Below are 27,477 nucleotides of genomic sequence, written 5' to 3' on the forward strand. Positions count from 1 at the left end.
TAGGATTTATCTATTTATTTATTTCAATATTTCTATCCCACCCTTAATCCAAATATCTCAGGGTGGGGGACAATAAATCTCCAATAAATAACAATCAACACCATATATAGGATTGCACTGCAAAGGTAGAATGCCAGGGAATTCATGCTTACCTCTAGTGAAGTGAACTCTAGTCAGTGGTTAGAGAGGTAAATTAGAAGACAAGAGGTTAAGACAACAACCCGTCAATACACAGAAACTTGTTCTACACTGTGTAATAGCACTGACTCTGGAGGCTCCTCATACATTTTCCTTTTCCTTACAGGAAGATAAGTAGCTAACCATGCGCCCACAGCTGAGAAACATCCATACTACCTTCATAAATTACACTTGCATCTTCCTACAGAGATTCTATGCGTAGAGAGAAAAGTAATGTGTGAACAGGTACTTTAACGTTCTCTGGCTCAAACAAGTTTCACTGGGCACAGCACTCAGGCATATTTGAATACCTTCCTTTTCCCTTCTCCTTTGGATCAGTGCCCTGAATTATAGTGCATCTCACCAGTGGCCTAGTTAGTCCTTTTAGCCAGCTGTGGGGGCACCTCCAGAAGAGATTTAGAGAGAAAAAGGAGCGGGAGGGAGGGGGACAGAGAGAGAGAGAGACTAAAGCGATATAAAATTAAAAGGTAAAAAGCAGGACGCAAATGGGAGCACTCTTTCAGCTTTCACATTATTAATGACTCTTCAAAAAATCGGCGAGTTTTCCAATCTTCTCTGAGAAGCGCTTGAAGGAGCTCACAGATGAAACTGACCTTCAAAATGTTCTTTGGTCTTTAGTTAAGAAATTCGCTCGCCATTATGGCATCATTAGGGAAACAAGGATAAAATTACTCCATGGTTAATGACCTATAGTATCTCCCCACCAAAATTTGTTTCAGATCTAATAAAACTGTGCTTAACACACTCGGATGAGTTATGAGGACTGTTCTGCAGGGTATTAAAATGTGGAAAATAGATTTTCCGAAGCTGGGGGGACTGGACTTTTCGAATCAGATAGCAGAATGGAATTTTCTGGGCAATAAATTCTTCCATGTCTCAATTTCATCTCGCTTGCTCGCTCGCTCTCCCCGTCTCTCTCTCTCTCTCTCTTTCTTATTCACTCTCCCCCTGAAATGCAAAAGCAACATGGAAATCTTTACAATGCAGAGGCTTCAATAAACTTGAGTGTGGTTGAGAGGGAAGGATCCCCCTTTATGCTTTTTGTTTTGTATTTGGGCAGAAGTTATTATAGCTTGGGGGGGGGCATCAGTTTCCTTCCCCTAAGTAATTTTATTGTCATTCTCTTTTTGTGTAGCAATTGTTATTTTACCTTAGTTGGGTGTGGCATTACAATTAAACTTATGAAAGATGTCGTAGTAGTTGGAAGGACGTGGTATTCAAGAAAGGAAGGACCCCCTCTCTTCATTTGTATGTGTGAACCAGTAAGAGCCATCCCATTCCTGGCATCGTGCACACACTTGTGCTTCCTGGCACTCACCAGCATGCAGAATCCAGGGGGGCAGCATCCATGCTTCCTTGCTAACTTGTATGAAGGGACTGACTGACCCATGGAGAGCTTTGCCCACCAGTGAGTTCTAGTTCAGCATGGAAGGATGGAATGCACACACGAAGACCTATGTATGAGCACTGTTCCTCTTATCTACAGAATGCAAAATTGTGATGCATCACTCTATAATTTAGGGTCACTAGGAGCCCACAGATGGGCTGGGGGTAGTGGATGAACCCAGTCAAATCTGTTGTTGCCTGAAGCAGGAGTCCGAGTCTCTGGTGGTGCTTCTAGGTTAGTGAGGGCTAGTTACTGCCGCTGAGAGAGGTGGCTTGCGAGGTAATGGCATTTTGCTCTCTTTAAACTTTAATCTTTCCTATTAATTCCCAGCAACTGGAGAATGTATGAGAGTTAATGTTCCATGAACGTGTTTCTCACTTGACAGTCTCTTCGAGCTAATTACCTTCAGGTGCTAAATGGAGGGAAATTGCAATCCATTTGGATGTGAAAAAATTTCGCCTTTCCAATCCCCTGTGAAACATTCTTTTTCCTGAGTGCTGCAGAAAGAATGCACTTGGGTTTTTAAAAAATGTTTTCTTTCTCTTCCTATACTCACACACACATGCAACCCAAGCAACATTCCCTCTTCTCTCAAAGATTGAAGAGTTCTTTAGGAATCTGTAAGCAGTTTGGTGAGAGAAAGGAAGGAGGTATCTTCTTAGCACTGTCACTTGGGATCCAACACTACCTAAGAAGGGGAATGGGAAGGACAGAGACACAAGACATTGCAGAATATATAGGGGAAATCAATTGCTTTGCAGGCTTAGCATAGTAGTAGTGTAGTACACACACACATTATAGCCATTTTCTCAGTTGCTGAGTTTTAAACACAAAGATAATAGAATTTCCCAAGCTATAGCAAGCTATTTTCATTTCACAGACAGAGTTAGGGAGGGCTTGGGGCCCTGTCCAATCACCCTAGGAGCATTGGGCATTTTACCATGAATGGGAAACACAAGTACACAAATGCCGTTGAGTGAACACAGTGTAGTTGTAGGTGATACAGTACCTAAAAGAGTGCCCTCCTCAAATATTAGCTATCTTGGTCCTTACAGCTGGAGACCTTGCTGGTGATGCTGCTGCTGTGCACTGTTCAGCTGGCAGTGACCCATGACAGGTTCTTCTTGGTGGTGGTTCCCCATTTGTGGGATGCTCTTCCTGGTGAGGTACATCTGTCTCCCTCATTGTTCAGAAGGAATTTAAAAACATTCCTGTGTGGCTGAAAGATACTGTTCCTGGCAACCTTGAAATTATTAGCTGTAGAGGTATGTCACTGTTTTTAAATGTTTTTAGATGTTCTTAATGCTTTTTTAATATTGTAAATATGTTTTTATTTTATTTTTAATTGTATTGTTTTGTTCTTTGTTGTTTGTCATGCCTAATATATTATTAGGAGGAAAGGCAGGACAGAAACATTAATAATAATAATAACAACAACAACAACAATAATAATTCACTAATAGGCAAAAAACCTTGCGGTTTAAGAACGTACCTATAGCCCACAGATATTTCTACCAAACTTTAAAAAGCAGGGAAATTGGGCAGCTATAGTGAATGCACCAGGGGAGCAGGAGACCTGAACTCCTCTCTAAGATATTGTACTGCCCTACAAAGTTGTCGAAATGCAAACACAATTTGGGTTGGTCTTTCACAGTCCAATCCACTTCCTGTGTAGCTTGGAAGAATTTGGTAACATGTGCCTCTGAACATATGGTGAGTGGTGGCAACACCTGCCATCTCCAAAGATGGAGCATTATATTTTTGTATGTTTGTTGGTGTTCTTCTTACTTTGCTTCTTTCCTGTGTTACTAGTGTTTCTACAGAGAATCTAAACTAGAAAATTTTATTTCCCTCATTATTCATCCTAGAAACCTGTGTCAAATTTATTTTATTAATTTCAAAGCCTTTTTATTGGTCAATGTCATATGATGGTGAAGACAGCCTTTTGTGTTTCCTAGCAAGACGGAGGCGCTGTAGGTTGGTGGTTGCCGAGTTCAGATAATTGGTCAGTTGCCTGCTTTGGATGGGGTCGTACTCCCTCTGAAAGAGCAAGTCTGTAGTCTGGGGGTGCTCCTGGAGCCATCTTTGTCGCTAGAGGCCCAGGTGACCTCAATGGCTAGGAGTAGCTTTTACCAGCTTTGGCTGGTGAGACAGCTGCAGCCCTTTCTGGACCGGGATAGCCTGACCACTGTTGTCCACACACTGGTAACCTCCAGGCTGGATTACTGCAATGCGCTCTATGTGGGGCTGCCCTTGAAGTTGGTTCGGAAGCTGCAGCTGGTGTAAAATGTGGCAGTGAGACTGCTCACTGGGGCAGGGTATCGCCAACATGTCACCCCGCTGCTGAAAGAATTGCACTGGCTGCCCATTTGCTACCGGGCCAAGTTCAAGGTCCTAGTTTTGGCATACAAAGCCCTATACAGCTTGGGACCAGGATATGTGAAAGACCCTCTTATCCCTTATATACCCAGTCAATCACTGCACTCTGCATGTGAGGGCTATACCATCTTATCAGGAGGTTCGTTCTGCACAACATAGGAAACGGACCTTTAGTGTAGTGGCACCTACCCTGTGGAATTCCCTCCCTTTGAATAATAGGCAGGCGCCATCTCTGCTATCTTTTCGGTGCCTGTTGAAGACTTTCCTCTTTCAATAAGCCTTTTAAGTTGAGACCTATCCCGGTCTGCGTCTGTGTTAGAATTGCTTGATATGTTTTTTAATAATGTTTTAACCCTTTTTTAAAGTTGTTTTTTAAATGTTTTTAACGCTGTTTTGTTTTAATGTATTTTAAGATCTGTTTTTATGATGTTTTAAAGTGTTTTTAGCACCTTGTTTGCTGCCCTGGGCTCCTGCTGGGAGGAAGGGCGGGATACAAATTAAATAATAATAAAATAAATAAAATTGGAGGTTATGTTCTATAGTTTGATAGAAATATCTGTGGGCTATAGGTACGTTCTGAAACCTCAAGGTTTTTTGCCTATTAGTGAACTTCTCTGCTTTTTAATCTGGGAGGTAAGAAATGGGATCCTGTGCAACTTTGCTGAGAATGCACTGATCATTTGCATGCTTATTGAGTTCAGTGGGATTTACTCCCCTGCAATCATGCTTAGGATAGGTGAAACTGACCACAGGGGATGGGGAGGGGAGGAGGTGGAGGAGGGAGGGGAGGGAGGGCAGAGGGGAGGAGGGGGATGGGAGCAAGCAGAAGGGGGAGGGGAAGGCTGAAGGCCAGAGAGGACTGGCTGAGTGGGTGAAAGAAGTGGTCAACGCCTCCTTACAACAAGGCAGAATTCCAAGGTGCCTAAAGGAGGCAGTTGTGAGACCTTTATTGAAAAAACCTTCCCTGGACCCCTTAAACATGGATAACTACTGGCCAGTGTCCAATATTCCATTCTTGGGTAAGGTAATAGAGTGTGTGGTAGCCTCCCAGCTCCAGAGATTCCTGGATGAAACAGAGTATCTAGATTCATTTCAATCTGGTTTCAGGCCTGGGTATGGGACGGAGACAGCTTTGGTCGCCTTGGTGGACGACCTACGCAGAGAACTGGACAGGGGGAGTGTGTCCCTGTTGGTTCTGCTGGACCTCTCAGTGGCTTTCGATACCATCAACCATGGTATCCTCCTGGACCGCCTAGCTGGGTTGGGACTTGGAGGCACTGTTTTGCAGTGGCTCCGGTCATTCCTGGAGGGGCGAACCCAGAAGGTGGTACTGGGGGACTCCTGTTCGACTCCTTGGCCATTGGCCTGTGGAGTCCCTCAGGGTTCAGTTTTGTCCCCTATGTTGTTTAACATCTACATGAAACCACTGGGAGAGGTTGTTCGGGCGTTTGGAGTTCGGTGCCACCAGTATGCTGATGACACCCAATTCTATTTCTCCTTTCCACCTTCTTCCAAGGAAGCTGTCTTAGTTTTAAACCGGTGTCTGACATCAGTTGTGGATTGGATGAGGATGAACAAATTGAGGCTTAATCCAGACAAGACAGAGGTGCTCCTGGTCAGTCGTAAGGCAGATCAGGGAATAGGGATACAGCCTGTGCTGGATGGGGTTATACTCCCCCTGAAGACACAGGTTCACAGTTTGGGTGTCCTCCTGGACTCAGCTTTTGCACATTTGAGATTAGTGCGCCAACTGCACCCGTTCCTTGACCCGTCCGATCTGGCCACGGTGACACATGCCTTAGTCACATCCCGTTTAGATTACTGTAATGCGTTCTACGTGGGGCTGCCTCTGAAGACTGCTCGGAAACTTCAGCTGGTACAACGTGCTGCAGCCAGAATGCTAACTGGGGCTGATTACAGGGACCATACAACTCCCCTGCTAAAAAAGCTCCACTGGCTGCCAGTTTGTTTCCGGACACAAGTCAAAGTGCTGGTGTTGACCTATAAAGCCCTACACGGCTTGGGTCCAGGCTATTTGTCAGACCACATTGCCCTCTATGTGCCTGCCTGGGCCCTGAGATCTTCAGGAGAGGCCCTTCTTTCAATACCTTCATCCGCACAAGTACAACTGGTGAGGATACGAGATAGGGCCTTCTCAGTGGCTGCCCCTAGGCTTTGGAATTCCCTCCCTAAGGAGATAAGAATGGCCTCTTCCCTGCAGTCCTTTCGTCGACAGGTAAAAACTTTCTTATTTCAGCAAGCCTTTGATTCCGAAGGCGGCTAAGGATAGGCCCAAAAGGAGGTCATATTGCTCTTGCTTGTTTATTTTTTAATTATGCTGTTTTTATGAGTATAGTTTTTAATATCAGAAACAGTTTAATGCTATTTTAAATTAGAGTTCATTTTTAATTATATCTGTCTATATTTATTTACTTATGTATTATATGCTTTTAACTTTGGTAGGTTTTAATTGTATCTGTTTTTTATCTGGAAGCCGCCATGAGTTCCAATTTGGAAAAACGGCGGGGTATAAATAAAGTTAATAAATAAATAAAATAAATAATAAGAGAAGGGCAGGTTTGATCATTTGCATGTTTATTGAGTTCAGTGGGATTTACTCCCATGCAATCATGCTTTGGATAGGTAAAACTGACTGGGGGGGAGGGCTGGAGTGGGCAAGGAAGGCGGAAGAAGGAAGTGGGAGGAGAAAGGGAGAGGAAAGGGGAAGGAGGGAAAAGGCAGGTCTGATCACTTGTATGATTATTGAGTTGAATCGGATATACTCCTATGCAGTCATGATTAGGATAGGTAAAAGTTACCGGGGGGGAGAGCTGGAGTGGGCAGGGGAGGAGGAAGGAAGATGGGATGGGAGGAGAAAGGGAGAGGAAAAGGGAAGGAGGGGAAAGGCAGGTCTGAGCATGCTTACTGAGTTCAATGGGATTTATTCCTATACAATCACTGTTAGGACAGGTAAAACTGACCATGGGGTGGAGGAGGGGAGAGGAGAGGGAAGGAGAAAGGAAGGGGAGAGGGGAGCAGAAGGAGGGGAAGGGGAAAGGAGGGGATTGGAAGGGGAGGGGCAAAGGAAGGGGGAGGGGAGGGCAGGTTTGATCATTTGCATGCTTATTGAGTTCAGTGGTATTTACTCCCGTGCAATCATGCTTAAGATAGGTAAAACTGACCATGGGAAGGAGGGGAGGAGATTGGATGGGTGGGCACTGGGCAGAGGGGAAGCCCCTTTCCTTTTCAAAAGGAAAACATTGTGAACAGTATCATTGCTTTTCAGCATTTCCCCCACCTTTTTATTCTACAGTAGGCACATGTAGCCTTGCACCCAAATTTAAACCAAAGCTGTCCCTGGCCACATTCACACCAGACAGGTATTTCACTTTAGGCAGTCATGGCTTCTCCCAAAGAATCCTGGGAAGTGTAGTTAGTGAAGGGTGCTGAGAGTTGTCAGGAGATGCCCTGTTCCCCTCACAGAGCTGCAGTCAGAGTGGCTGACTTTTAAACCACTCTGGCCACTGGAGCTCTCTCAGGGGAATAGGAATCTCCTCTCAGCACCTTTCACAAACTACACTTCCCAGGATTCTCTGGGGGAAGCCATGACTGTCTCGCATGAAATCAAAGTCTGGTGTGGGTGTGGCCCCGATTAGGCAAGCCCAGCAAGCTGTGAGTCTGGCTTTTAGAACACTGATGGTTCTTACTGAGCATGCCTGACATTATCATTGAGTTCAAGCCAAAATTTCTTAAATTAATTAAAAATCAGCCAGGCATTTTGTTAACTTTTAAACTGAAGATGAAGGTCAGAGTATGGGGCAAGGTCAGTATTAGGATTACAGGTACTCTGTGAACGTGGCTGGTTTTTAGTGAATTTCAACAGATTATGAGAACTCTGACAGAAAAAAGTACAAAAGGGCTCTGGGTTTTTCTCTCTCTCTTTTTAGACTTTGAACTCTCAACTCTCTCTGACTGTTTTGTGATTCACCATGAAAATGTAGAGGGTTGTTAAACAAGCGTTTCTGCGTTCAGGACTATAAGTTTTGTAAGGTTTTGTATTCAAATGAGCTTATGGGAAGCATCAGAATGGGAAGGGGGGTATTTTCAATTTAACATTGCAGAATGTGAAAACTCCACGCTGGCTATAGTATACAGCCACGAGAGTATACTCTCGTGGCTGTATAATAATATACTATACAGCCCTGGCATGTGGCTACTGCCTGTTTTACCTACCTTTCACCTGTCTTCTGCTGCTGCGCGCACAGGGCTGCCATCAACCAAGATGGCGGCGGGGGCATCAGCTCCTTAGAGAAGCCTCTGCCGCCATCTTGGTTGATGGCACGCATGCGCAGTACCCTAGCAGCAGGAGACAGATAGGAGGAGTGAGCGAATGGGCAGGCAGCATGGAAGCTCCCTCCCTGCTGTGGGACCCTGCCACGGATCATGGAAGCGGAGTGCTACTCTCCCACTCTAATGAGGGGCACTTCAGGGGCCCTCAGCCAGGCCCCAACCTGGCTGCTCTTTGGCACCAGCCCTGGAGAGAAGTATAGAGGTTTTGCCTTCCTCTTTTTCTTTAGATTTGAAAAAAATGTTCTGTGTGTGTGTGTGTGTGCGCGTGCGTGCGTGCGTGTCTCTCTCTCTCTCTCTCTCTCTCTCTCTCTACTGTGGGAATAGGATGCTGGACTAGATAGGCCTTTGGCCTGATCCAGCCGACTCTTTTACTTGTGGTGTTTATAAGATATACTGTTTATGCAAAGGATGTCTGTTGTGGAATAACCTTATTAAATATAAACAGAGGTTCCTCACTGGTGTGGCAGGTGCACTCTGTGCATGCTCCTACCATTTATTTCTGAGGCTTACAGTTCCTAATCATGTCTCCTCTACTCAGGTCTGTGAGAGGAGGCTGTGGTTTGTGAGGAGTTGGTCGTGCTTATAGTTAAACCCCTAGTTATGTGCCTTCAAATCGATTTCGATTTATGGCGACCCTATGAATCAGCATCCTCCAGTAGCATCTGTCGTGAACCACCCTGTTCAGATCCTGTAAGTTCAGGTCTGTGGCTTCCTTTATGGAATCAATCCATCTCTTGTTTGGCCTTCCTCTTTTTCTACTGCCTGTTTTTCCCAGCATTATTATCTTTCTAGTGAATCTTGTCTTCTCATGATGTGTCCAAAGTGACAACCTCAGTTTCATCATTTTAGCTTCTAGTAATAGTTCTGGTTTAATTTGTTCTAACACCCACTTATTTGTCTTTTTTGCAGTCCATGGTATGTGCAAATCTCTCCTCCAACACCACATTTCAAATGAGTTGATTTTTCTCTTATCCGCTTTTTTCACTGTCCAACTTTCACATCCATACATAGAGATCGGGAATACCATGGTCTGAATTATCATGACTTTAGTGTTCAGTGATACATCTTTGCATTTGAGGACCTTTTCTAGTTCTGTCATAGCTGCCCTCCCCAGTCCTAGCCTTCTTCTGATTTCTTGACTGTTGTCTCCATTTTGGTTAATGACTGTGCCAAGGTATCAATAATCCTTGACAAGTTCAATGCCCTCATTGTCAACTTTAAAGTTACATAAATCTTCTGTTGTCATTACTTTAGTCTTTTTGGCATTCAGCTGTAGTCCTGCTTTTGTGCTTTCCTCTTTAACTTTCAACAGCATTCATTTCAAATCATTACTGGTTTCTGCTAAGAGTATGGTATCGTCTGCATATCTTAAATTATTGATATTTCTCCCTCCAGTTTCCACACCTCCTTCATCTGGTCCAATCCTGCTTTCCGTATGATATGTTCTGCGTACAGATTAAACAAATAGGGTGATAAAATGCATCCCTGTCTCACACCCTTTCCGATGGGGAACCAATCGGTTTCTCCATATTCTGTCCTTACAGTAGCCTCTTGTCCAAAGTATAGGTTGCGCATCAGGACAATCAGATGCTGTGGCACCCCCATTTCTTTCAGATCATTCCATAGTCTTTCATGATCTACACAGTCAAAGGCTTTGCTGTAATCTATAAAGCACAGGGTGATTTCCTTCTGAAATTCCTTGCTCCGTTCCATTATCCAACATATGTTTGCAATATGATCTCTGGTGCCTCTTCCCTTTCCAAATCCAGCTTGGACATCTGGCATTTCTTGCTCCATATATGGTAAGAGCCTTTGTTGTTGAATCTTGAGCATTAGTTTACTTGCATGGGATATTAAGGCAATAGTTCGATAATTACTGCATTCCCTGGGAGCCCCTTTCTTTGGAATTGGGATGTATATTGGTCTATGGGCTAGTCTGTGTGCCATTGTTTTCTTTTCCATATTTGTTGACAAATGTTTGTTAAAATTTGGACAGATTCAGTCTCAGTAACTTGTAGCAACTCTAATGGCACTTTTGTATGCATTTGAGAGCTGCACTGCAAAATTCTATGAAGTATGAATTTCAAGAGATAGGTGTGCTTTGGCTGGTGCATTGGGTTGAAAAGTGCAGATTAGGTAGCTTCTCATTAAAATGCCAACAAAATTGAATTTCTCCCCCATCCCTTCACAACTTCCAATATGGTTTCCAAAACCAGAACAAACGGCTCACTTGAGTCAACCAGACTTAACATACCTCAGTGTTGGAAGCAAAGCTACTCCACTCCATGTACTCCACGAAGTATTGTGGCCTAGGCCTGGATGTAGAGCTTGTGTGCCTTAAGCTTCCACTTCCTCACCCTCTTTGTGCTGCAAACGAAACCTAAGCCTTCCAGCTGTGGTCATTGCTTCAATCTGAAAAGAACAGTCATGCTTGGTGCTGCCTGGAAAACTGAGCAAAATTGGCATGACATCAGGGGTGCCAAAAAAAGCGAGCTTTCTACATCCTAAATCCCATATCGTGCAAAAGTGTCTGTACAGGAGATATAGTCTGCTTTATTCTATGGTTGGGCTGCATAGACTGCCTCTTAGTTTGCTGATTAATTTTTGAGTGTATAGCCGGAGGGTCACACATGAAACCTGAAAACTAAGGTCTGCCCTGCTAAACACCCTGGCCAACACACTGGTCCTGTTGGTGCCACCAATTCACGAATTCTAAACGCCTTGAAAAAGGCTCATGCTGGGAGGAAGGGCAGGATATTAATTGAATAATAAATAAATAAATAAATAAATAAATAAATAAATAAAAGAGGTTACCAAGGAAGCAGGCTCGGAACGTGCTACGTCATAGTCTGAGTGGCATAAGCAGGGAAAAGTTAAAACACACCAATAAACCATGCAAAATCTCAGACAACAGTGTGTGCCTCTAATCAACCTGCAAAGGAATGTCTCTGGCATTTTATGCTTTCTAAAATCCCCCTATATACTTGGGCCTTGGTGTGAAAACCAGAGCTGCAAGACACCTGGCTGTATTAAAGCACAGCGTTTGTTCCTCAGATACAGTGCAAATTGCAAGACATGCCCCATCAGAATTGGCCAGGAGACAGCTTAACCCCAGTTTAGACCAAACTGCCTGAAACTCCCAGATACTGGGGGCTAATGATGCCTCAGTGGTTCTATGAACCTCTCTAAGCCAAGGTTTCACAGATGAGGCACCATCCTTGCTGTGGAGACTAGGTGCCAAAAGTGTTTCTCCTGTGCATGAGATAGGTTGGACATTGGAAATGTCATTGTCCACAGGCAACATGGCAAGCAATAAAGAAGATGTTATGTCATCAGCATCGTACAACAGAAGTCAAGAAAGCCTCATTACTTTAGCTGAACACATGGAGATCAGCCAGATGATCAAACCAAAATCTAACTGTGCAACCTCTCGTCTTTGAAACCCACACTGAAGTGACTATGAGGGAAATGCCAGGGACACAAGGTCCCTTGAGGCCAACCCAGGGGTACTCCTAAAGACATTGTCTACTCCTACATTAGACCTCACATTCAAGCCTACATGATGAATCTACAAGTAGCTGAAGCTCTGCCTCCATTAGCATCTCTGACCTCCAGATAGAGAAAAGTGCAACAAACATTCACCCCAAATGTGAAGATATGTATTCAGCTGGACTAGCATAAGAACATAAGAAGAGCCTGCTGGATCAGGCCAATGGCCCATCTAGTCCAGCATCCTGTTCTCACTGTGGCCAACCAGATGCCTGTGGGAAGCCCACACGCAGGACCTGAGCAAAAGAGCACTCTTCCCACCTGCCATTTCTAGCAACTGGTATTCAGAAGCATACCGCCTTCAACTGTGGGGTCAGAGCATAGCCATCGTAGTTAATAGCAGAGTTAACAGCAGAGAGTACTGGTCTCCTTCATTCTTTTGCATGTGCCCATTCTTCTCCTATGTGTACTGGATACTTCACCAGGTGAGGACATGAGCTGACCTTTGTCAAACCACATACATTGTTTCTTGGCAAGCTATCATAAATGCTGTTTTGAGGCAAACTGAAAGCAAACTGAAACCTAACCTAGCCCAGCATATTATAGTCACAATGCCATGCAGCACTGTGATCCTTAACATATCACCTTGTCATCATGACATAGCATCATTCTGGGGAAAGAATGAGGGGAGACAGCAAAAATGCAATTTATATTTTAAAGTTAAAGTTAAAAAGAAAAAAAACACTATTCCTTTTGCACCAATGGAATAATATGTAGTCCCATTGTCATGGATAAGTCACTACCTGGCATGGTTTAGGCTTACAAGAGCTTGTGTCCCCACACAGGGATTGGAAATCTATTCTACCCTTGAAGCAAGATAGAGCCGAATGTTTCCTCATGACTTTCAGGGTCTTTCCTGGCACCTCAGCCAGTGATTAAGAAGCGCCTGCTGGATCAGCCCCGAGCCCCAGTCAGTCTAGCATTCTGTTTTCACAGTGGCCAAGCAGATGCCCATGGAAAGCTCACAAACAGGACCTCAGTTCAAGAGCACGTGCCCCACCTGTGGTTTCCAGCAACTGGTAGTCACAGTCTCCAGTACTGGAGGCAGTCCACAGCTTTCATGGCTAGTAGCCACTGACAACATTATCCTCCATGAGTATGTCTAATCCTCCTTAAAAGACATCCCAGTTGGCAGCCCTCAGTACTTTTTGCGAGAGGGAATTCCACAATCTTACTATGCAGTGTGTGTGAAGAACGACTTCCTTTCTCTGCCCTGAATCTTCCAACATGCAGCTTCATTGGATGACCCCAAATTCTAGAATTGTGAGAGAAGGAGAAGTTTTCTCCCTATCCGCTTTCTGGATAGGAAGCTCTGGCTGATCTGTGGAATAGGGAAATGACCTGGACAGTTAACATAATTGATTCTAGGTGCCCACTCCCTGCTGATGACGTCAGACGTGCTCCTTGGCTTTCCAAAGATGGTGAAGTGGCAAGGACAATGATTAGAGCAATGATGGAGGAAGAATCGGACAAATCTGACTGGACACAGACTAGATCCATATTAAGGCCTATCCCGTGGCAATGATGGCAGCAACGAAGTCTTACTTTCCTGCCCCTGTCACTTCTGCACAGAGCTACCCAGCGGAAGCTGTTCATTCTAATGCTACTCACATGGGGCAAATTGGGGGAGGGCATGTCACTAATTTTCAGGGATAGGCACCATTTCTTAATTGTTTCTATGAAGGAGGGAAAGCAGCAGGGTTTATTTGCTTATGTGTTGTTTTACCTTTATGTAGTAGGAGCAAAGCAGCTCTGCTCTTTCTCGCTCTCTCCCTTGTCCGTGGGAGGTGGGCAATGCTGAATTACCTGGACAGACGGACAGCCAGTGAGCAAGCCAGGTGGCGGTTGCTGCTGGCTGGCCGGCCAGCCGACTTGCTCTAAAGAGGCTCTACGTAAAACATCTTTTGGGCAACCTACCTGGCAGCTAGCCAGCCAACAGCTACTGCCCAGGCACCCAGCTTGCTTTAAGGACAGCCAGGTAGTGCATAGCTTCTCTTCTGTCCTCTGGCAAGGAGGTGGTGTGAAGAGCAAACCCCACTAGAGTACGGTAAAAACAAAACCCTCCCAGCCTACTTTTCCCACCACTTAAAACAATTTGGAACTTTTTGCCCCGACCACCTGGAAATCAAGTGACTAAATCCACCATTTCTCATGACCTATTTGATGGATGAGCATGGGCAACGACCTGGGAAACAGCCTTCATGGCAGCAAGTGACTTCCGACTTGAGACTGATACCTCTCCATAAGGGTACTATAGTCCATAAGGATACTATAGCTTCCCATCCAGTACCCAACCTATTATTATAATTATCAATATTTATTAGATTTCTTACCAGCCCTTCACCATAAGATCCCAGGGCAGGCTACAAGTGTCAAAGGCCAGGGTAAAGAGGTGCATCTTCAGTGTATAACAAGAGCTGTACAAGGAAGGGGCCAGATGCACCTCTTCCGGGAAGGAATTCCACAGTTGTGGTTGGATCCAGTGCCCTCGCTGCCCTTTTATCCTTCTGTTCTGAGGAAGAAAGTTCTGCTGGTGGGCATTTGGGGGCTGGGCATGGAGCGAGGCCCCTTTTCTTTTGTCTGGCCTGTCTTGGGGGCAGGACCGCTTTCTGCTTTGTCTGTGGTGGTACTCCCCACCAGGATGGAGTTCCAACACCTCATTTTTTGCTGCCCGTGGCAGCTATATTGCACTGGCACCTATGGCACTTTTATCAAGACATGAGTACTGGCACATCATTGTTTACAAAAATAAAAGCACTGAATATAGGGGAATGTGAACTTCAATACTTTGGAGAAAGTCAGTATGCGTGTAGGTGGATGGGTTGTTCACATGTTCTGTCTGGAGCAAGGGAGAAATTATGTTCCCCATACTGCAACCAATTTACTGGATTTTGTGGCTGTTTTAGCTTTGTCTTCCATCTAGTGAGTGACTTGGTTACTGGCTTTCATCCTTTGTCATCCTGTGGGCTAGACTTCTGGTAAGCAAATCCTGTCAAGGCTGGGATGGTCTTTGGTGATTTCCATGTTAACAGTCTAGACTGACAGGCAGGATTAAGCCCAAGGAGGGGGAAGGGCTCAGGGGAATTCTCTACATTTACCTTAAGCGCAGGGCTGACGGCATGACTGGGCCCTTGGGCACCAGCCTGCCCCGGGCCCATAGTGCCCTAGCCCAACCCCCCCATACAGGCTGCATGGGCCTAGTAAGCCCACCTACCTCTCCTGTCCCTGTAAATGACATGCGTGTTGTGTGCGCAGGCCTGCCATCAACCAAAATGGCGAGGGTGTCAGTCCCTTAGGGAAGCCCCCGTCACCATCTTATTTGATGGCAGGCACGCTCGCACAGCTCACACATCATTTACAGGGACGGGAGAGGCAAGTGGGGCATGCGTGCGGGCTTATGGGAGCCCACACTGACTATGTTGGGGAGGTGGAGGTGCCTGGGAGCTTCCTCTCCACGGCAGTGCAGGAAGCCAATGCTGCCACAGATCATGGAATGGGAGCACTACCCTCCTCTCCTAAGGAGGGGCCCTTGAGGGGCCCATCTGGGCCGCAGGGGCCCTCAACCAGGGCCCAACCTGGTTAAGCATTAACATTCTGTGGAACTTTAACCTGTCCCTTAACTTTAGTCATTCCAGCACTGAGAATTCTATTAATGGAAATGAAAAAGAGGAAGCCACTGTTTGTGTTTTGAGCACATATGAAAGGGGACATTAAAGCACTAGAATTTTTCCCTTGTTCCTTTTAATTCTCTTCCTTTTTCCTGTAGACCTTCTTTCTTTCTTTCTTTCTTTCTTTCTTCTTTCTTTCTTTCTTTCTTTCTTTCTTTCCACTTGTATGTGTTCTGCCATTTCCCTCCATCCCAAACCAGCTGACTTGCGCGCGTTCTCTCTCCCTCCCTCTCTTCTGCCTGGCTTTCTCTTTTTTTCCTGCCCTCCCCTTCAGCCTGATTTTCCACCCTGCACCCTGTCCTCCCTCTATGTGATGCATCAGCCAAGTCTGAAACAGGATGCCTCCCAAAGAGGCAAGGATGTTTTCAAAGGTCATTGTGGGGTTAACAGGTGTGAGTGCAGACAAAAGGCCATTTCATAAGTCTTTGAAGGGAATGAATTATTTAAGTGCCAACACATTTAATAGGCTAATGCAAGCAGATATGTCACCTGCTCCTGAAAATAGCACAATGGACCCACCTCTGGACAGAACATCAGATTCAAACTGTGCACTTTGCCTTTCCAGAGTTTCTCATTCCTTCCAACCCATATGCAGCTGAAGGTGTTTGGTCTGTCTACCAGGACACATCATCTTTCATCTGGCATTCTAATTCCAGTTCAGTTTCCTGAGGGATGTCACTTACGTAGCCAAAATGGCAACGATTGCACACAAAAAGGAGGTTGGGGTAACCCTGAGGTTTATAGTAATACAAAAAAAATTGGGGAGGAAAAAACCCTAAGAGCAGGGAAAACTTCTTGAGGGGAGGGGGAAAGTCCCACACTATGCATACCCAATGCCCATGAAATACTGAATGACTACTGAAAACTGGATAATGGAGGAATGGAAAGGAACGGCTGGAAAAGGACGACACAGGAAGAGACACACAGTTATGGGCAACTTCCTGCCTGAGAAGGGAGAGCTCTAAAGGCATCCCCCCAGACACACACACACACAAGCAACTTTTTTTGCAGGGCCGCACCTGTTCCTCCTAACATTAAACATGGGTGGTCTGGTGCCTATCAGCTGGCAGCAAAATGGGGCCACCTATAGATAAAGTAGGCGGTTCTGCCTACTTGAGGTACTCCCACATACACAGAAAAATATCAGTTTGTACATTAAAAAGAAAAGAGTGGGGAACCAAAAAGTTTCAGTAAGAATCTAGGTTTTTTAACTTCCAGGACTAATGCGGTGGGGAGCACAGATGAGCATGGATTGAAAAATGGAACATAGAGGGAGAGAAGAACTGGCCTACACAAGTCCCTGACAGTGGCAAAGAGCACATGTGGAAGATAACAAAGAGAAAGAAGGCGATGTTGCCTGCCTACTAAGATGAAACCCACACACAACATTTGGGGAGGAACAGGGAGGTATAGAAATGACTGAAGATTTGGCTACTGGAAATTCTGGTAGAAAAGGCAAAGGTGCCCCCGCACTTGTAGTGCGAGTCATTTCTGACTCTTAGGGTGCCATCTTGTGACTTTTACTAGGCAGACCGTATATATGGGGTGGGATTGCCAGTTCCTTCCCTGGCCTTTCTTTACCCCCCAGCATATGCCAGGTACTCATTTTACCGACCATGGATGGATGGAAGGCTGAGTGGACCTCGACCTCTTTTACCGGAGATTCGACTTCCTCCTTCCGTTGGAATCGAACTCCGACCGTGAGCAGAGCTTCGGCTGCATTACCACCGCTTAAGGCACTGTCTGGTATTGGCCATCACAGCCATAAAAAAGGCAACTGATCTATGTGTTTTTAAAGTACATATAAGATTATCTAAATGCTGAAGTCTGAACCAAATACTGTTAAGTCCTTGCTTACGTGATGATTCTATGAATGGATGGAATTTGCCATTGCTAGGTAGTCACATTACCCCTTAAGAGTAGCCTCAGTCATTTTAACCATTATTATTATGCTTGCAATTAATTTTTCATACTTAGTTGTGTTGCCACACAAATAGTCTTTGCACATTACAAACATTTTGATTTTAAAGCCAGCTTTTGGGTGAAATTAGACATTATGAGAGGCAGGATGCTGCTACCATTGTGAGACTCTTTTCTTTCCCTCATAACGTGTAAGGGGCATATCAAATGTTACACTGGGTTTCCAACACCCAGTCTCCTTTTTTTCTTTTCTGAAGCACTCAGGAACATAGGCAAATGCCTTGCACCAAGTCAGACCCTCCAGCTGTTGGTCCATCTAACTCAGTACTGTCTACACTGACTGGCAGTAGCTCTCCGGGATTTCAGGCAGGGGTCTCTCTTTGCCCTAGCTGGAGATGCCAGGGCTTGAACCAGGAGCCATTTGGATGCAAAGCAGATGCTCTGCTACTGAGCTACACCGCTGTCCCAGTTGCAACTATCTCCCCCTCCCATTTAGAGTAGGGCCATAGCACACACATATACACTGGAGCCCTGATCCTAGCCCTGTTGCCAGCCTTCCTTGTTAGGTGGGGTATTGCGGGGGGGGGAGGCACATTGCGCCAGCTAACTCACACACTGGTGGTAAGGACATGAAGCCCAGGCCAGGGGACAGAGGAAAGGAAAGGCAGCGACCTTCCCCCTCACTCCTCCATCCAGAGAGTGTGTTAATTTACCTGAAAGTTTAATCTGTTGAATTGTCTCACCTTTTTTGAGAGATCTCCAGGAATACCACACTCAAAAGCTTGGCTTTGCCTATAGCTACATTCCCCTTTCACCTGTGCTCTGTTCTGTTCCTGTGTTCTGATTCTTCATGAACTGAACTACTTTGGTAATGACAGTGAGCTTCTGAGCTTGGCTTTGATGCTGCATTAGGTATCACAGTTTTAGATTTTATCAGAAAAGCCTGTCCATACTACAAGTCTAGGGAAGGGTGGAGAGGAAATAAATACTTTAGGGTATGTTTGTTAAACTCCTCCTTGAGAGTCCTTCCTTTTCCTTCCTGTTGCTCAATGAAGATAAAACTTTTCTCTCTGGCTACCATATAAAGAACTAAGTGACTGGAAACTAACTGTGGAAAGCAATTGGAACTTTTTTACTGGTCACTGAGTTCATTTTCCTGCCCTGAAAAGGCATCATTCTGAGTGGCACATATTGGGAAAATCAAAAATTAGGCCTGAGTTACAGCCTAGGTGGTTAGCCAGCCAGCCAGTTAACTGTAGTTTACTATTTCTATTTCTTTAGGGCTGTTTTCATCCTTTACCATCAAGTACACAAGAAAAAGAATAAAAAATAGCCACTTTGACTGTGAGTATAGTGAGTGCTTTAGAAGATTAAAGAGTAACTTGGGGTAGCCATTTTTTCAGATCATTTTATCTTTTATTTCCCCCCTTTAGGAATAAGCAGTCAATCCTACTCATAGTAACTGCAGAATAAACAAACTCTTTCTTACCGCAGGCAAACAAATATGTTTATTGCTGGCTGGGAAGAGAACACAACTGAAACTGAAACTGAAAAGCAGAGCAAAGGAAAGTCCATGGGGTAGGGTCTGACTCTAGCCCATAATATTGTATAAAGTTCTAATACTTAACTCTTCAAGGATCATGTTACTACAGATGCTGTTTTTTCAGGATCACTTAAGTAATTATAGGGTGATTGTGATCATAAAAAATCCACCCTCAGTCAGAGGATTTCTTAAATGAGCAGACTTTGGGGGCTCTTCCAAATGAGGCTTTTGTTATGCACTCACTCTGCCTTTTTTGCTGAATTTTTCAGAGGGTCCTATTCTTTAATTGCCCGTTCATAAAACAAGCTGTCTTTCTTTAAATGGAGGTTGTCACTGTCTGTCATGGCACAAATTAAAAAGAAGATAATCTCCCCCCCCCGCTACAGAGCTGCCTGATCCAGATTTAAGCTCACATGTTTTGCCCTCTGCTGTTCATGGGAGGTGCATGTGTGAGAGTTAGTAAGATATATATACATATATCTGGATCAGGGCCATAGCATGGGAGGAAGGGTAAGATCCTTCCATATGTTCTCTGGTCCTGAATCCCACTCATCCCAACCCACCATTGCAGCTTTTACAACAAAAATTGCTGGGAGTTTCAAATACAGAGGTCCAACAGAACAGCTATTGTTGTTGTTGTTGTTGATGATGATGATAATAATAATAATAATAATAATAAAAGTAGTAGTAGTAGTAGTAGCAGCAGCAGCAGAAGCAGCAGTAGTAGATTTAAATCCCACCTTTTCTCCAAGGAGCTCAAGGTGGTGTGCATGGTTCTCCTCCTTGTCATTAAACCCCTGAAACGACTCTGTGCGGTAGGTTAGGCTGAGAGGCAGTGACTGGCCCAAGGTCACCCAGTCAGCTTTATGGCTTTATGTCGTTTGGTCCTAATTTAACTGTAGTGTGATTTCCCCCACTCCTGTTGTGCCTCATGTTATTGGCTAGTGGGGGTGGAACAGCACATAGCGTGATGATACCGTGCAATGGATTGTGTTAAACTGGGTGTTCTGAGAAAGGGGAGTGGGAGTCGTGGAGCAGTAAGACTTCCATGTCTCCTGTAGTCCCTAGGTTTGCCCTTAGACTGATGCTGTGAACACACTAGTCGCGAAATCTCTTTGAAGGTGAAGGTAGAAACACACTCACGGTTCTGCTGGTTCCAAGTGCGTCTCTCTCTTCGGAAAACAGGGGCACATGGTGCTAGTCAAACCCCGCCCCTTTTTACTGTGAAACCCGGTGGGAGTGCATTTTGTTTTGTTTTTAATTCAGCTTCAAAGAGATTTCGCAGCTAGTCGGCAGATCAACCTGTACCCCCTCCAGGTGTGACTAACACTTTGTTCTGGCAACTAGTGTGTTTATAGCCTGAATTTTAGAAACACACACACTCAAACGGCTCCCACCAAGTTTTACAGTAAAAGGCCAGAGTATGACTAGTGTTTTGTAACCCCGTTTACAGAAGAGAGCAGTGGAGATCCACTAGAACCGACAGAACAGTAAGTGTGTTTCTAATCTGAAAGAAATGTTCTGCAGCCCAAATCTATTCCCATGTTGCTCTTTATTGTGGAGTTTGAGCCAAGAGCCTCCCAGATATTCTTAACCTTGTTTAAATATCAACACAAGAGTTAAGAAATGTGAGACATGAGGTTGGTTCAAGCATCAGCTGATTCTACTCATTAATTTCTAACATAAATCATATTTCTGCTTTTTAAATCAGCAAGGGTGATAAAGCACACAGTAAAAGGGAATTGAGGGAAAAAGACACAGGGAGATCAAAATGTTTGAAGAGACAATTTGCTGCCAATAAAACTGAATTAATTTACATACTAGAATGTAGCAGATCCCATTTCACAGGCATGGCTTGAACCAAGGACCATCCAGTGCCCTGTCTCCATTCAAGCTCAGGGTTAAACTAGAAGCTCAGTGGTCTGGGAGTGTCGGCTGTTGATTTTTCAATGCAAAACCATAGGGGTCACAAATTGCAATGCAGAAGCAGGCATTGGTGTGTGTTTAACTTTCTCCTTACCAGCCCCTTTCCTCCTGCAACTCTCCTCAGTCTCTTTGCCTACTGTCTTTGCTATACCAAATTGGGGTGGAGTAGCCTTGGAGCCGGGGGGGGGGGATTTATTTATTTATGAGATTTGTTAAGACGCCCATCTGGCAGAGGTTAATCTGCCACTCTGGGCAACTTACAACCAAACACAAGTACATTCCATATAGACATAATCAAAATCCTAAAAATTAGAAATTAAAAATTAAAAGCTTAAACATTCAACCCCCCCCCCTAAGATCTGCAATCTGCCAGCCTAAATTGAATTTAAAGCCCCCAAGAACTGCAATCTGCCAGCCTAATCCCCTTCCCATGCCTGGGTAAAGAGCCAGGTCTTCAAGGTCTGCCAAAAGCATAGCAGGGAGGGGCCTGATGGAGGTCAGTTGGCAACAAATTTCAAAGCGTAGGAGCCACAATAGAAAAGGCTCTAGACCCTGTCCTCACCAACCTCACCTCTTTTACTGGAGGTGTAAGAAGTGAGTCATTCAAGGACAATCTTGTAAGCCGGTGCCCCTGGTACGAGTGAAGGAGACTCTTTAGAGTAGGCAAGCCTCATGAAGAGCCTTATAAGTTAAAGCCAGGATCTTAAATTTGGCCCGTGCAACCACAGGTAGCCAGTGCAATTTCTTAAGGACTGGGGTGATATGGTCACGGCGGCGACTGCCCTTAATCCGGTGAGCCGCCACATTCTTCACTAGCTGCAGCTTACGAACGGTAGTCCAGGGAAATGGGTGCACAGCCCGCCCCCAGAGCTGTGGCTCTCCTTCCCCTGCATCTTTTTTGTGAAATGTTTCTTTTAAATTTGTGACATGACAGACAATGACAGCCTCTGTTTAAAGAATGATAGCTTGTTTTAAGGAGCAAGTTAAGAATAGGACCCTCTGAAATATCAGTGAATAAGGCAGGGCGAGTGCACAACAACAGTGGAGGCTGTCTACTGGGGCGTAGCACCTCCCAATGAGAATGTCAAGCAATTTTTTAGAAATCCCCCAAAAGCTCAAAGCCACACACTCTCTGTTGTTCCACGCATATTTTATAATTATATTTGAAGTCAAAGAACCACTGCAAACACTTCTGTCAATCAGCTGCTCTCTGACCAATCAGCTCTGTGCACAACTAAGCCAATCCTAATCCAAAAGTGTAGCTATGGCAAGGAGGTCCCCCTCCTTGGTCTGCCTGTTTGTCAGCCCCCCTAGGAAGGATCCTACTCCATCTGTTGTTAGGCCTGTCTAAAACAGGCACTTTAGCAAATTAGAGAGGAGCCAGAGAAGAGTCTAGGCTGCTTCAAGAACAGCCCCATTTGGTAGTTTTAGCCTATATCAGAATCATACATAGGTTCTGAGCAAGCTCAGACCTGTGAGAGTTAAATGCTGGACATAGTGGGAGTCTCAGTCTTCTCTTTCTATAATAAAAATGAGACTATTTTTCATTTTATTTGCATCTCTTTTTAAGAATGGAAGGGAAAACAATTGAAAGGAGAATAAATACAATGTATTTTATTGCAGTGGAAATTGATTTTTATTTTTTTTTGCACCCGGTTCATGGACCCCCTGAAGCCCATCCATAGATCCCCATGGACCAGTTTGGTCTTTCCACAAGAAGCAGGGCCTTTTCTTTTGAAGTGTCCTTCTCCAAGATATGGGAACCTCCCTGCTGCTTTGTCAAAGGCAGGTCAAATGCTTTCTCTTTCAAAGAGCATTTGAAATTGATAGATTAATTTTGCTGCTGTTTAGTTTTTTTGTTTTATGGACTGATTCTTTGTATTAATTTTAATTGGCCTTATGTACACCTTCCACACAGCTTTAGAACTTGGGACTTCATGTACAGTGCTTCTCTGCTCTTCCACAAAGCTATGGCTCCCCTATGTAACCCTCTCAGTTTTGATCTATAAAGCTAGCGGATTACAAAAGCCCTTGAAAATTCATCAGCATTGTAGTGCTAATTTCTCCTAAAACACACATTTATGTATGCAATGTTGCATAATATGCAAATATTTGCAAAATATAGTTTCCCTAATATTTATATTTTTCCAAATATAATGCATTTCTGTCAGTTATTTTCACTAATGCATTGTTATGTATACTTTACCCTATTATATGCATTTTTGCGCACATTACTTGGCTGGACACCTGGGCTGCAAAATTCAAGGTGAGAATTTTGATGAATGGATCTGTTACAGTTTTGTATTCTTTCACTAAATGCAGATTAGGTAGGTTCACCTTTAAATGCAAACTGACACAAATTTCTTCTCTGCCCCTAGTTCTAGGTCTGCCTCCTTCCAGGTCCAGCTTATGAGATTATTGGTGTTTTTTGTTTCTGAAAGCCACTGAGAGATCCAGGAAAAATAAATCTTGAAAAATAAAAATGTTTCAGAAAAGCATACGTCCCCAAGCATTAAAAATAAGGACAATACACAGCAGATTATATATAGATATATAGTTCTCTATTGCTTACAAACACACACAGGAAAAAATAAGTAACTGGGGGTGCCCCCCAAAAAATCTGCTCTGGGCCAGGACAAATCATACACCCCAGGAAAGGGGAGAGTGTCCTCTACATGCCAGTGTGTCCTGCCTGGCCCACAGCTTCTTCTGGGCACAGGGCACATGTAAGGGCATCTACGCAAAACAAAAATGGACAAAAAGAGACAGAAAAAAATGAGTAACTCTGGGTGCCCCCCCCAAAATCTGCTCTGGGCCAGGACAAATCATACACCCCACGAAAAGGGTATTCTATGAGATGCCAGACTCTCCCAGCTAAAATAATGAAGAGTAAATAGGGGGAAATATGTATTTTGCGGTGACCACTCCAAAATCTGCTGTGGGCTATGAAAAATCATCCACATGAGCAAAGTGGATAGTGTCCTCTGCGAGATGCCACTGCATCGTGCCTGACGTGGTTTTTCTTGTGGACATAAGGAACAGATATGGGCATCTATGCACAACAACAATAAGCTATGTAGAAAATACAAAACTACAGTTCTGATTAAATATTTCAGGATTATGAAGTGCATGGTATTGACACATCTGAACAAACCACAAGGTAAAAATCTCTACCTATTCTGGAATTAAATTAATATTTTAATAAAATTATTTCTGTGATAATTATAACTAAGATATTTTTTAGTACTTGCAGTGTAAAAGCCTGATGATTTTGATTGCATAAATGTAGTGTTATTCTTGACGGGGAGAGTCCCCCGATCACAGCGATATATCATACAGGGTACCCCAACATATATTTTGGGGTCCAGAGACATGTTAACTTTGGCTTGAAGTTGCTGTAGCTGTCAACTTTTCTTCTTTTTTAGTGTTTTGAACTTTCAAGCAAATAAGGAACTGGGAACTGGGAACCAACTTCAGCATCGTAAACTCCTCATGGTGCTTCCTGACTCCAAGGCGTCTCTAGCATCTCATGAGAAGCAATGCTAGACCCATTTGCAGCAGAGGACCCAGAAGTATAGACAAGGTTCCTGACTCACCTGCTGCAGCTGTCTCACTTGCAGAATCAGAGGGGAGGCTGAACTACCCCCCAGCCCCAAGAAACACCAGTGCCAGAAGGTGCAGGTATAGCCTCACAACTCAGAAGAACCAGGCTCCTCAAGACGGAGTAAATGATTCCTTGGAAGCAGGGAACGTTGAAGGCTGGACTAACTAGTTGCAGCTGGGCCTGGGCAGGGTCTGAGTGTCCAGGCTACCTAAGCTCCCTGTTGAAGACTGCTAGATGCTGGAGTAATAGAGGGCTTTAGCTCTGAGCACTGCAGTGGCTTGTTCATGCACCCTACCCTGACTGACCACTAGGCCACAGTTCATACCTTGCCCTTGCCTGAGTTGCTCTGCCTTGGCTTCTCCTCAAGAGCCTCTGTTTATGGATTGGCCTAACATTGGCTACCACAATCCTCTAGGGTTTGGCCAGTCCCCCTGTCTGAAGACCTAGGTTTACCTCTGGCACAAGGGCCAAGCCAGAGCACACACCCTCAAAAACAAACTATTCAGGAAAACTGCCCCCAGCCACCCCAACCCCAAACTAACCAGGCAGCAGCAGCATCCCTTTTCCTTTTTTTTTGAGGTAGGTTAGAAGGCTGGGCTCTGGCCTCCAGCTGTTATGCACTCTTTCCCTTCCTATGAAGAATGCCTCTGGGCTATCCTAAGCGGAAGGCAACTAGAGGCCTGGGCTTCTCTTTCCAGCCAGCCAAGCTGCTGTTGAAGGTTTTTAAAGGGGGGGGTTCAAAAAGGGATGTAAAAAGAATATAAAAACTAGGAATGGGGTTTGTTGTATAGTTCCGATCCGCTTGTATTCTGATAGTCCGTCGTTCAATCCCGATCCGCCCTTTTTTTGTTCCCGCTTGCTTTGGCACTTGCCGATTCGATCCACTGGTTTGTTGGTTGGTTTGGTTTGTTGCAAAAAAAATGGCATAATTTCTAACGTAAATGCCTATGTAAATGATCACAGTGTTTCACGTGGTCCCCCCCCCCGTTTATCACATCTACACACTGTTACAAGTGCATCAACTTAGAAGAAATTACAAAGATAATTACATAAAATTGGGGGGGGGATCTATGATGATTACAGCCATGGCCCATCACAAAAAAATCTGTGCCAATTACAGTGGCAGCCCACTGGAAGAAATCAGTGCTGGACTGAAAAGATAGCGGACTGTCAAATTAATTCGGAATCCAGTACTAAGTCTGATTTACCAGATATTCTCTCCCATCCCTAATAAAAACTTGCAGTGGTAAGAGCCCCTAGCAGGCACTAAAGGGAGTGTCCAGGAGTGCCATCGCACCTGCAAGCATTGCATTTGGGGATCCTAGGTCCAGAGGGTCAATTCATATTGGAATTCACAAAACTGAATTCCTCAAGAATGTCTGTTATAGGTTCAAATATGAAAAGGTTTGGGGGGGGGTCACAAAAATAGACCTCCCCTCCTCATCTCCCATAGCATTGCCTACCATATTTGGAACATATTTTCTATTTAAATTTATTTATTTATTTTTATTTATTTGTTAGATTTTTATACCGCCCGACTAGCATAGCTCTCTGGGCGGTGTACAACAAAGTGCAAAATATACAATAAAACTTAAGTTCTAGCCTTCTGTAGTACCCTGTCTTTAAAAAATCTCTGTGTAGGGAATAGCAATACTTGAAGTACTGGAAAGGTTGTTACACAGAGGAGGGCTAGGATCTCTTCGCGATCATCCCATTTCCACTCTGGACACATGAGATCAATGGCTAGCTCTTGCTTGGGCCCAGCATTTGGTATTTCTAACTGCCAGACAAGGGAAATTGTTATGCAGAGGTATTAGAGGTTAATTACTTAATAGATTTTTAAACTGCCTTTCAGGATAAATTATCTTCCCAAGGCAGTTTACAGTGGCACTGCCAGGTGTGAAACAGCCCTGGGCAAGATGCTCTCTGGGTCCCTCCCACCACTCTGGTTACTCCACTGCCTCCCCCATCCTTTGGCATGGGAGAGGAAAAAGAAAAAGGGTTCCCTTCCCACCCCTGGGGGGGATGGCTGGGGGGATGGGTCACTTTTTCGTTCTTTCCTAGAGTGCCTCTGGGGTAATGAAGATGGTGAGCACAGCTCAGGGAAGCTTTGGTCCACAGCAGCACACCCACTCAGTTTTTAAAAAAAGGACAGAGGAGGAGAAGGAAAGAGAAAAAGAAAAAGGTTGGTGTAACTGACGAGCTGATGGTGTTTGCCTCCCCGCCCACCCACAACCCCCGGTCGGGCTGCAGGATTCTGTACCCCCTTGTCATCACTGGTGATTTACAGTATAAAATAGTACAAAATAACAAAAGCAACATTCATTAAAATATTAAAAGGAGTGTAGCAAATAAATAAATCAAATCTGATTTTTTTAAAAAGAGCAGCAGCAGATAAAACAGATATTAAAACACAGCATCATAAGCCATACAAAAAGAAACTAGAGTTAAATGCTCTTTAGGGCCTTCTTAGAGGCAAGCAAGAGCACCTCTAAGTGCTCTGGGGAAGTATTCACCTCTGAGGAAGTATTGATTGGAGGAAAGGCATGTTCCCATTTTTCACATCCAGGAAAGTAGCTCTTTTGCATCTCATCAACTCATAGGATCTGTTCCTTTTTCAGTCTCACCTCTGCTCTCTGTCAGCCGAGGAGGCCTATGATGATTGTGGTTGCCACTGTCTTGCCAGCAGCTCTCATTCTGCCAGCTGGCAGGGAGACCGAGGGGCAGTGATGATGGCCTCGTTGTTGAAATGGAACAGCTAAACATTAACACCTCTACAAACAGCAGCTGAACTGGTTGCTTTCCAAAAGCCTTTATCTTTGGTACCTCGGGAGTTTCTTCCCTTGTATGAGAGCTGCAAAGAGCCAGATCTGGGCTTAGAATATCTTCTTCACTAGGGAGAGAGTGAAACAACAGGCCAATGATTCTATTGCCATTTGAGATTGCTGGCACC

General features: G+C 44.5%; 1 long non-coding RNA gene across 1 annotated transcript in view; it reads right to left on the reverse strand.

The window, feature by feature from the left end:
• Nucleotides 1-27,187, reverse strand: part of LOC133388305 (uncharacterized) — a 63,074-nt gene extending 35,887 nt beyond the window's left edge. The window contains exon 1 of the long non-coding RNA XR_009763728.1: nt 27,041-27,187. This is a non-coding gene — a long non-coding RNA (uncharacterized LOC133388305). The remainder of the gene's footprint in view (nt 1-27,040) is intronic.
• Between the last annotated feature and the right edge of the window lie 290 nt (nt 27,188-27,477).

This window comes from Rhineura floridana, chromosome 7, assembly GCF_030035675.1.
Source record: "Rhineura floridana isolate rRhiFlo1 chromosome 7, rRhiFlo1.hap2, whole genome shotgun sequence".
Lineage (NCBI taxonomy): Eukaryota > Metazoa > Chordata > Lepidosauria > Squamata > Rhineuridae > Rhineura > Rhineura floridana.